Here is a 12,487-nt window from a genome sequence, read left to right on the forward strand (position 1 = left end):
AAATCTGGCTTGAAGAGAAATATCAAGCAATACCACAGATATATAAAAGATTGCAAGAAACTACTATGAAAAATTATATGCCAACAAATTGGACAACTTGGGAGAAATGGAGAAATTCCTAGGGACATACAATCTTCTAAAATTAAATCAGGGAGAAAATATGAACTGACTGATTACCCATTCAATTTCATTACTAGTAATCGAAAAAAAAAAGAGGACCAGATGGCTTCATAGGTGAATATAAGCAAGTTAATGCCTGTTCTCAAACTATTCCACAAATATAGAAGAGGAAGGAAAATATCCAGATGTATTCTGTGATGCCAGTATTAGCCTGATACCAGAACCAAAGACATCACAAAAAAAGCGAAGCAAAAAACTACAGGTCAACATATCTGATGAACATAGATACAAAAAAACGCTGAACAAAATTGTAGCAAACTGAATTCACCAGTACATTAAAAAAATCACCATGATCAAGTGATTTATTCTAGAATAAAAAGTGTTAATATTCAAAAGTAAATCAATGTAATACATCACATTAAGAGGAAAGACTAAAAACCATATCACCTTAAGAGATACAGAAAAAGCATTTGACATAATATAATACCCATTCATGATAACTCCACAAATTGGGTTCAGACAGAACATACCACAACATGATAAACCAAATATGAAAAACCCACAACCAATGTCACACTGAAAAGTGAAAAACTAAAAGCTTTCTCCCTAAGACCAGAAATAAGAAGATCCACTCTTGTACTTTTCAACATAACATTGGCAGGAAGTACTAGCTGTGGCAATCAGAAAAGAAAAAGGGAAGGCATCCAAATTAGTAAGAAGATAAAGTATCGCTATTTGCAGATATATTTTCTAATTATAGAAAACCCAAGATTCCACCAAAGGACAGATAAATGAATTCAATAAAGTTGCAGTATACAAAATTAATATGCAGAAATGTGTTACATTTCTATATACTAATAATGCAGTAGAAGAAAGAGAAATTTAAAAATCCCATTAGAGACTAGTCCAAGATGATGGCTTAGGAAGACTACAAACTCACCTCTTTCATAGACACACCCAATATAAACCTATTTTTGGAGCAATTCCTCCTGAAGGAGAAGTGAAAGCTGACTCAACAGTTTCCGCACAAAAAACCACATAACTGTGAGAGAGATGGAGACATATTAATGAAGATAACTCACAGTCCCAACACTGCGAGTAACAATGGGGAGGGATAGTACTAAGGAACTATGAGCAGATGCAGCTGCCCTAGGCCACAGAAAGAAAGCCACAAATTAAAAGCAACTAGCTTCTAAAGGATCCAGCCCTACCACCACCACACAGCAGGAGAGCAGCAAGAACTCTGCATGGAGGTACTGGTGAGCACCACTATTTACATTCCCTCCTGTCCATGTTAGTATGGACAGGAATACAGTACAGGCAGCCTAGCTAGCCTACTGCCACAGTGAGCCCCTGGCCTCTAGCCCACTCCAGACCAAGCCATCCAAATAAGACAGCCTCCAGCATGCCACATACCAAGACACCCCTGCTCAGCACTCATAGCTACAGCCATGCTGCCAAAGTGACAAAAGTAGAAAACATTGTGGAACACTCCAGGCACGTGTTTGTTTGTTTGTTTTTATTTCCTAATTCTTGCTATGTTTGACACCCCTAGCTCAAGAGAGTTTCAGGACTCACCTGCACAGAGCATCCCAGGAGCTCATAGTCTGTACCATGCCTCAACTGTAGCCACCTGACCAGGGCAAACCTTGAACTGAATACGATGAGACAACCTAACCCACACCAGCCATGGCTATAATTGCTCTGCCAGAGCATCCCATGAACTAAGCCTTCCAGGATACCCCACCATGCACCCAGTTCAGATACAGCTCTCTTGTCAGGGGACCCACTGTATGGAGCACCCCAGGATGTCCCAGACCATGCTACACCACGGCTCTAGCCACCGCCCCTGCACAGGGTGCTCAGGACACCCCAGCCTGCACCCCTCTTTGCCTCCACCTAACCCACTAGGTGTCCTCCATGCAGAGAACCCCAGCACATTCCACTTTGCACCAACTTTGGCTTTAGTGATCCTGCCAGGACACCCTCTGCATGGAGTCGGGGGAGTACCCTAGCCCATGCCCACTATAGTTCTAGACATCCCATTAAGGAAGCCCAGCATGGAATGCCCCAGAACCACCAAGTTCATGCCAGCTACAACTCCAACCAGCCAGTCTACATAGGTGACCATACACAAGACCATTCCTTCAATATTAGAAGTAGCTGTTCTGCCTAATTAATAGGAATAAACACAAAGTCAGGCAATGTGAGGAGACAAAGGGATTTGCTCCAAGTAAGACAAAACCTCAAAAATGAATTAGACAAAATGGAGATAACCAATCTACTTGATAACGAATTAAAAGTAATGGTCATAAAGAAGCTCACCAGACTACAGAGGAGAATGGAAGAACTCAGAGAAAATGCCAACAGAAAATATAAAAAAGAATCAGAGTTAGGAATATAATAAATAAAATATATGCTAGAGAGGGAAAGAATCTTAAGCAGACTCCCTGCTGAGCATGGTACCCAGTGGGGGTTGATCTCACAACCCTGAGATCATGCCCTGAGCTGAAATCCAGAGTTGGATGCTCAACTGACTGAGCCATTCAGGCACTCCAACAGTGTCTTTAAAATGACATGTTAGACCAGTTGGACATATACAGAACATTCCATCCAAAAACAAGATTAGAGTCTTTTCAAGTGCACATGGACATTCTCCAGAATAGATCATAGGCTAAACCACAATGCAAGACTCAATTATTTTAAGAATGAAGTAATATGAATCTTTTCTGACCACAATGGTATGAAACTAGAAATCAATAACAAGAAAACAAAATGGAAAACACAAATACTTGGAGGTCAAATAAAACACTACTACATGACATGGATCAATTAAGTATTCACAGAGAAAATTTTTAAAGTACTTGGAGACTAAAGTAAATGACAACACAACAGTCAAAAGTCTTAGAACAGCTTTCACTGTGTCCCAAAGAGGGAAATTTTTAGAGACACAGGACTACTTCCAGAAACAAGAAAAATCTCAATCTACTTTATATCTATAGGAACTAGAAAAAGAGCAAACAAAACCCAGTGTTGGAAGGGAGTAATAAAGATCAGAACAGAAATAAATGTAATAGAAACTAAAATAAATAGGTCAACAAAATCAAGAGCTAGTTCTTTAAGAGATAAAATTGATAGAAAATTAGAGTTTATCAAGAAAAAAGGAGGACAAAAAAAATAAATGAGAAAAAAAAAAAAAACCTGACACCACAGAAACAAAAAGAATTATAAGACTACTGTGAAAAAATTGTATGCCAAAGAAGGAGACCACTTGGAATAAATGGATAAATTCCTAGAAATATAGAATCTTCCAAACCAAATGAGGAAGAAATAGAAAATCTGAACAGACCAATTACTAGTAAGGAAATTGAATTGGTAATGGAGGGGGTGTGGGGAAACTCCCAAGAAACAAAAGTCCAGGACCTGACAGATTCACAAATGAATTCCACCAAATATTTAAAAAAGAATGAATACCTACTGTCCTCAAACTATTCCAAAGAATAAGAGGAAGGAAAGTTTCCAAACACATTCTATGGGACTAGCATTGCTTTGATATCAAATTCAAAGATACTACAGGGAAGAAAAGGAAATCTACCGACCAGTATCCCTTATGAACAAAAATACAAAAATCATCAACAAAAGATTAGCAAACTGCATTCAACAATACATAAAAGAACCATTCACCATAATCAAGTGGGATTTATTTGGAGGATGTAAGAACAGTTCAGACTTTGTAAATCAATCAACATGATATATCACATTAACAAATGGTAAGTATTGTGATCATCTCAATAGATGCAGAAAAAGCATTTGACAAAATTCATGTTTCTGATAAAAATTCTTAATATTGTAATATAGTGGATTTAGAGGGAACATCTCAATTTGATAAAAGATAACATGAAAACCCACAGCTATGATCTTAGTCAATGAGGATACACAGAGCTTTTCCTCTATGAGCATGAATGAAAGAAGAATGTTCACTCTTGCCTCTTTTATTCAACATAATACGGAAAGGCCTAGCTACAGCATCAGACAGGAAAGGAAATAAAGTGTCTACCCATTGGTAAGGAAGAAATTAAGTTGTCAATCTTTGCAGATAACATAGTACTATACATAGAAAACCCTAAAGACTCCACCTAAAACTCTGAGAAAAATTCAAAAAATTCAAAGAATCCTCAACTAAAGCTGCAGGATATAAAGTTAATACTTAAAATTATGAGTTGTATATCTCTACACTAATAATGAAGTGGCAGAAAGAGAAATAATTCAAGTTACAATTATACCAAAAGGAATAAAATACCTAGTAGTACCCTTAACCAAGGATTTGAAAGCCCTGTATGCTGAAGACTATGCAACAGTGATGAAAGAGAATAAAGACAACACAAACAAGTGGAAAGATATACTGTGTTCATGTAATGGGAAAATTAATATCATTAAAATGTCTACAAGACCCAAAGCAATCTACCAATTAAATGTATTCTCTATCAAAATACCAACAGCATTTTTGAAAGAACTAGACCAAATAATCCTCAAATGTTTAAAAACCCACAAAAGACCCTGAATAGCCAAGGAAACTTGACACTGAAGAACTAAGCAGGTGATATCACAATGCAAGATTTCAAGAACTACTACAAAGCTCTAGTAATCAAAACAGTATGGTACTTGCACAAAAATAGATACATAGATCATGGAAGAGAATAGAGAGCTCGGATATAAGCCCACACTTATATGGTCAATTAATCTACAATAAAAGATGCAAAATACATGGTTGGAAGAATACAGTCTACTCAATAAATGGTATGGGGACAACTGGACAGCTACCTGCAAAAGAATGAAACAGAACCCCTTCTTACATGACACACAAAAATAAACACCAATTGCATTAAAGACCTACATAGGAGACATGAAACTATAAAATATCTAGAGGAAACATAGGCAGTAATCTCTCTGACTATGGGCTTTGCAACATTTTTCTAGATAGGTCCCCTAAGGCAAGGGAAACAAAACCAAAAGTAAACTACCAGAACTACAAGAAAAAAAAAAAAAAAAAAAGGAAGGAAGGAAGGAAGAAAGAAAAAATACACAGCAAAGTAAACCAACAAAACAAAAAGACAACCTACTTGATGAGAGAAGATATTTGTAAATGACATATCTTTTAAGGGACTAATGTCAAAAACGTGTAAAGAATTTGTACATCTCAACACCAAAAGAATCAAACAATCTGATTAAAACAATGGTCAAAGGAACTGAACAGACCCTGAGTGAAATAAGCAGAGAGAGTCAATTATCATATGGTTTTGCTTATTTGTGGAGCATAAGGAATCATATGGAGGACATGGGGAGACGGAGAGTAGAAGGGAGCTGGGGGAAATAAGAGGGGGAGACGAACCATAAGAGACTGTGGACTCTGAGGAACTAACTGAGGGTTTTGGAGGGGAGGGAGGTGAAAGGTTGGGTGAACCTGGTGGTGGGTATTGTGGAGGACACGTATCGCATGGAGCACTGGGTGTGGTGCATAAACAAATGAATTCTGGAGCACTGAAAATCATTTAAAAAAAAAAAAAAAGACCTACAGATGACAAGCCCATGTAAAGATGCTCAACACCACCAATCATCAGAGAAACACAAATCAAAACCACAATGAGAAATTGTCCTCTGCCCATTCACACCAATAAGAATGGCTAGTATCAAAAAGACAAGAACTTTTGGAGAAAAGGGAACTCTCATGCACTGCTGCTGGGAATATAAACTTGTGCAGTCACTGTGGCAAACAGTAGAGAGGTTCCTCAAAAAAATTTTTAAAAATACCATAAGATCCAGTAATTCCAATACTAGGTATTTACTGAAAGAATACAAAAACACTAATTTAAAAATATGTACCCATATGTTTTTTGCAACATTATTTACAATAGTCAAGATATGGAAGCAACACAGTGTCCTGTTGGTAGACAATGAATGAAGAGATGGTAGTATACACAATGAAGTATTACTCAGCCATAAAAAGAAAGATATTCCCATTTGGAACAATATGAATGAACCAAGGAAGTTGATGCTAATTGAAATGTCAGAGAAACACATAAATATCACTTATAAGTGGAATCTAAGAAATAATCAGAAGGAGACCCATAAATACGGAGAACAAATGGATGGGTATTAGAGGGGAGAGGGTGAGACATGAGCAAAATGGGTAAAGTGGATTGAGAGATATAGGCTTCCAGTTACAGAATAAAAAATCACAGGGAATACATCATAGGATATATAGTCAATGGTATTAAAATAGCAATGTCGGGTGACAGATGATAGCTACATGCATGGTGACCAAAGCATAATTTATAAGCTTGTTGAATCACTATCTTATCTTGTACATCTGAAACTAATTCAACTGTGATTCAACAATACTTTAATTAAAAAAACTTGTAATTGCACCAAAAAGAATAAAATAACCTAGGAATAAATTTATGAAGGTGAAAGGCCTATACTGTGTACTCATATATGAAACACTGATGAAAGAAATTGAAGATAAATGGATAGATATACCATATTCGTGGTTCAGAAGAACACTTAAAATGTCTATCCTATCCAAAGTAACCTACAGTTCAAAGCAATCCAACAATATAGACACATTCATCAATGGAAAAGAATTGGAAATTTTAGGAATAAACCCATGCTTATCTGGTCAATTTACCTACAACAACGGGGACAAGATACACGGAGAAGAAAACAGTCTATATAATAAATGGTGCTGGGAAAACTGGACAACTACATACAAAAGAATGAAACTAGATCACTTTTTAAAAATGTTTTTATTTAAATTCACCTCTAGGATTCTGATGGATTCCTGTCTCACATTGAGGTCTTTTATCCGTTTTATTTTTGTGTACGGTGTAAGAGAATGGTCGAGTTTCATTTTTCTACATATAGCTGTCCAGTTTTCCCAGCACCATTTATTGAAGAGACTGTCTTTTTTCCACTGTATATTTTTTTCCTGTTTTGTCGAAGATTATTTGCCCATAGAGTTGAGGGTCCATATCTGGGCTCTCTACTCTGTTCCACACTGGTCTATGTGTCTGTTTTTATGCCAGTACCATGCTGTCTTGGTGATCATAGCTTTGTAGTAAAGCTTGAAATCAGGTAACGTGATGCTCCCAGTTTTATTTTTGTTTTTCAACATTTTCTTAGCAATTCGGGGTCTCTTCTGATTCCATTCAAATTTTTGGATTATTTGCTCCAGCTCTTTGAAAAATACTGGTAAAATTTTGATCAGAATGGCATTAAAAGTATAGATTGCTCTAGGCAGTATAGACATTTTAACAATGTTTATTCTTCCAATCCAAGAGCATGGAATGGTCTTCCATCTTTTTGTTCAGTTGATTACTGTATTTTATTAGTTTCAGAGGTAGAGGTCACTGATTCGTCAATTGTATGTAATAATACCCAGTGCTCATTACATCACATGTCCTCCTTAACGTCCATCACCCAGCTACCCACCCCCCAACCCCCACCCTTCAGTAAACTATGATTAGGAGTCTCTTATGGTTTGTCTCCCTCTCTGATTTTATCGTGGTTTTTTTTCCCCTCTCTTCTCCTATGACCTCTTGTTTTGTTTCTTAAATTCCACATCTGAGTGAGATCATATGATAATTGTATTTTTCTAATAGACTTATTTTGCTTAGCATAATATCCTCTAGTTCCATCCATGTCCTTGCAAATGGCAAAATTTCTTTTTTATGGCTGAGTAGTATTCCATTATGTATATATATCCCATCTTCCTTATCCATTCATCTGTCAATGGATATCTAGACTCTTTCCACTGGCTATTGTGGACATAGCTACTACAAACATTGGGGGTACAGGTGCCTCTTTGGATCACTACATCTTTATCTTTGGGATAAATGCCTAGTAGTGCAATTGCTGGGTTACAGGATAGTTCTATTTTCAACTTTTTGAGGAACCTTCATACTGTTTTTCAGAGTGGCTGCACCACCTTGCATTCCCACCAACAGTGTTAGAGAGTTCTCCTTTCTCTGCATCCTTGCCAATATCTGTCATTTCCTGACTTGTTAATTTTAGCCATTCTGACTGGTGTGAGGTACTGTCTCATTTTTGGTTTGATTTTATCTCCCTGTGATATTGAGCATTTTTTCATGTATCTATTCACTGTTTGGATGCTTCCTTGGAGAAGTATCTGTTCATGTCCTCTGCCCTTTCTTGAGTGAATTATTTGTTCTTTGGGTATTGAGTTTGTTAAGTTCCTTATATATCTTGGATGCTAGCCCTTTATCTGATAGATCATTTGCAAGTATCTTTTCCCATTCTGTCAGTTGTCTTTTGGTTTTGTTGACTATTTCCTTTGTTGTTCATAAGCTTTTTATCTTGATGAAGTCTCAATAGTTCATTTTTGCCTCTGGAGACATGTCTAGCAATAAGTTGCTGTGGCCAAATTCACAAAGGTGGCTGCTTGAGTTTTCCTCTAGGATTTTGACAGGTGTCCGTCTTACATTTAGGTCTTTCATCCATTTTGAACCTATTTTTGTGTATGGTGTAAGAAAATGGTTCAGTTTCATTCTTCTGAATCTGGCTGTCCAACTTTCCCAATACTATTTGTTGAAGAGACTGTCGTATTTCCATTGAATATTCTTTCTGCTTTGTTGAAGATTCGTGGACCATAGAGTTGAGGGTCCGTTTCTGAGTTCTCTATTCTGTTCCATTGATCTATGTGTCTGTTTTTTGTATCAGTACCATGCTGTTTTGATTATTACAACTTTGTAATAGAGCTTAAAGTCAGGAATTGTGATACCATTAGCTTTGGTTTTCTTTTTCAACATTGTTCTGCCTATTTGGGGTCTTTGGTGGTTCCATACAAATCTTAAGATTATTTGTTCTAGCTCTGTGAAAAAAGTCGATGGTATTTTGATAGGGATTGCTTTGAATGTATAGATTTCTCTAGGTAACATAGCCATTTTGGCAATATTTGTTCTTCCAGTCCACAAACATGGAAAGTTTCCCCATTTCTTTGTGTCTCCCTCAATTTTTTTCATGAGTGTTCTATAGTTTTTAGAGTACAGATCCTCTGTACTCTACAGATCTCTGCCTCTTTGGTTAGGTTTATTCCTAGATATCTTACGGTTTTTGTGCAAAATGGGATTGATTCCTCAATTCCTCTTTCTTCTTTCTGTTTGTTAATGCAAAGAAACACAACTGATTTGGATGCTTTTTATTTCTTTTTTTGTCTGATTTCTGAGGCTAGGACTTCTAGTACTATGTTGAACAACAGTGGTAGAATGTTGCATCCCAAAGGTTTTGAACAGTTGTGTTTTCATTTTCATTTGTTTCCATGAATTTTGTTTTAATTCTTCATTAATTTCCTGGCTGACCAATTCATTCTTTAGTAGGATGCTCGATGTATTAGCCTCCATGTATCTGAGTTCTTTCCAAATTTCCTCTTGTGACTGAGTTCAAGTTTCAAAGCACCTTGGTCTGAAAATATGCAGGGAATGATCCCAGTCTTTTGGTACTGGTTGAAGCCAGATTTGTGACCCATGAAACTGGATCACTTTCTTACACACACAAAAATAAACTCAAAACTAAATATGAGGCCTGAGGTGATAAAAATGCTAAAAGAAAATACGGGAGTAATTTTGTAGACATCAATCTCAGCCATATATTTATGAATAGGTGATCTCAAGCAAGGGAGACAAAAGCAAAAATAAACTACTGGAATTATATCAAAATATAAAGTTTTTGCACAACAAAAGAAACTATCAACAGAACAAAAAGCCAGCCTACTGAATGAGAGAAGATATTTGCAAATGATATACTGATAAAGGGTTGATATCCAAAATATATAAAGAACTGATACAACTCAACACAAAAAGAACAATCAGATTTAAAAATGGTCAGAGGACCTGAACAGACATTTTTCCAAAGAACAGAGAGATTGCCAAAACACACCTGAAGAGACTCAACATCACTAATCACTGGGGAAACACAAATCAAAACGACAAAGAGACATCACCTCACACAAGTCAAAATGGCTAGTATTAAAAGAAGATCTAAGAAGTTTTGGTGAGCAAGTGCAGAATCAGGAATGCTCCTGCACTACCAGTAGGAATAACTCTTGGTGCAGCCACTGTGAAAAACATGGAGGTTCCTCAAAAAACTAACAATAGAAATGCCAAGTGATCCAGTAATTCCACTACTGGTTCTTGACCCAAAGAATATGAAAACACTAATTTGAAAAGATATATGCACTCTTACCTTTATTGCAGCATAGTTTACAATAGCCAAAATATGGAACCATCTAGGTGTCCATTGACACAGGAATGGATAAAGATGTGATTACACACACACTCACACACACACAGGAATATTACACAGACATAAGAATAAAAATAAATGAGATCTTGCCATTTGGGACAACATGGGTAAACCAAGAGGGTATTATGCTAAGTGAAATAAGTCAGACAGAAACACAAATACTGTATGATTTCACTTATATCTGGAATCTAAAAACAAACACACAAATGACCAAATAAGAAAACCAGACTTTTAAGTACAGAGAACAAAGTGGTGGTTGCCAGAGGGGGAAGCAGTCTAGTGAAACATGCAAAATAGATAAAGGGGATTAGGAGACACAAAATTCCAGTTATAAAATAAGTACTGAAGCTGAAAAGTACAGCACAGGGCATCGAGTCAATAATATTGTAGTAAACTTATATGGTGACAGATGGTAAGTATGGTCATGGTGAGCACTGACTGATGTAGAAAATTTCAAATCAATATGCTTTATAGCTGAAACTAATATAATATTGTATGCCAATTTAAATTTAAAAATTTAAAGTCTCACACTACTTAAATAACTTGCCAAAACTGGTTAGTAAGTACTGGATATACTGGTTTACAAATCCGCATCTACAAAGTGAAAACAGCATCAACCTTGCAGCTTTGTTCTGAGAATTGGTGACATCTAACATGGTGTCTAGGATATAGAATATTATATCACAGCTCAGAAGCAGATTCAAATTCAGTTCAGTTGAGTCTGGATATTTTTCCCCAATTATTTCCCCTTTAAGCTCGAGTTCATCTCTTTCATTATATGGAGGAGCTTTGTTAGTCTGGACTTGCTGTCACCGCACTGAATCCTGCTTAATTTTAATACAAGTATTCAACTTATAATAGGGTTATGTTCCAAGAAACCATCATAAATTGCAAATATCAAAAGACAAAAATGCATTTAATACACCTAACTTACCAAACATCATAGCATAGACAAGCTTGAGTTAAATGTGTTCAAGGTAGTCACATTAGCCTACAGTTATGCAAAATTATCTAACCTAAAGCCTAATTTATAATAAAGAGTAGGGGCACCTGAGTGGCTCAGTTGGTTAAGTGTCAATTCTTGGTTTTGGCTCAGTTCATGATCTCACAGGACATGGGATCTAGCCAATGTGATGCTACGCACTCAGCGGGGAGTCTGCTTGAAGATGCTCTCCCTCTGCCCCCCACCACTTGTGCACACTTGTTCTCTCTCTCTAAAATAAATAAATCTTTAAAAACCATGAATTGAGCATTGAGTATCTATGTAATTGAGTACTATACTGAAAGTGAAATGGTTATGTGAGTACAAAATAGTGCTGAGTATATTGATTGTTTACCCTCATGATTGCGTGCCTGCCTAGTTGCTGTGGCTCACTGCCACTGTCCAGCATCATGAGCATATTGTACTGTATATCACTAGCCTGTAGATCAAAATCCAAAATATAAAGTGTGGTTTCTGCTGAGTGTGTATTGTTTTTGCATTACTGTAAAGAAGAAAAATCATTAAGTCAAGCCATCTTAAGTCAGGGACCATATGTGTATTAGAAAAATTCTTTCTTAAAGAAAGCTGGTCATATCCTACTTGTTGAACCCATCAGGCCCTTTCCAAGCCTCAACTTTCTTTACCTCGACCTTCCTCTAACCTTATTTGAAACTTTCATCTCTCAGATCCCATGATTTTTTTTTTTAATTGTTCTTAATCGACACTGTCCTGTTGCTACCCACCTTTGGTCCCCTTTTTTTCCTCCTGCATCCTAAGTGTACACATGCCTTAATATCCCAAGAGCAGGCTTCTTGGCACTCTTCTTTAATGATTTTGCCCAATCCTGCCTTTATCTATCACTTAGTTGAATAACTGTTAAGGCTTTAATGACAAAAATCATTCTTTAGATGAAAGGAGCCATTGAGATTTGGGGATCCAAGTGCATTAAGGAGGAAATCACTACAGCCTAAAATAAAAGATCAAACTTCTATTTTTCCCCCAAATGGACATTTAGCTATTCCATCCCATTTGTTGAACAAAATACACAAGCTCTACTAATTTAAAATA

General features: G+C 36.6%; 1 protein-coding gene across 12 annotated transcripts in view; it reads right to left on the reverse strand.

Moving 5' to 3' along the window:
- KLHL32 (kelch like family member 32) overlaps positions 1–12,487 on the reverse strand; it is a 245,785-nt gene that overhangs the window by 4,794 nt on the left and 228,504 nt on the right. The window lies entirely within an intron of this gene.

Source organism: Mustela nivalis (assembly GCF_964662115.1).
Source record: "Mustela nivalis genome assembly, chromosome: 5".
Taxonomy (NCBI): Eukaryota; Metazoa; Chordata; class Mammalia; order Carnivora; family Mustelidae; genus Mustela; species Mustela nivalis.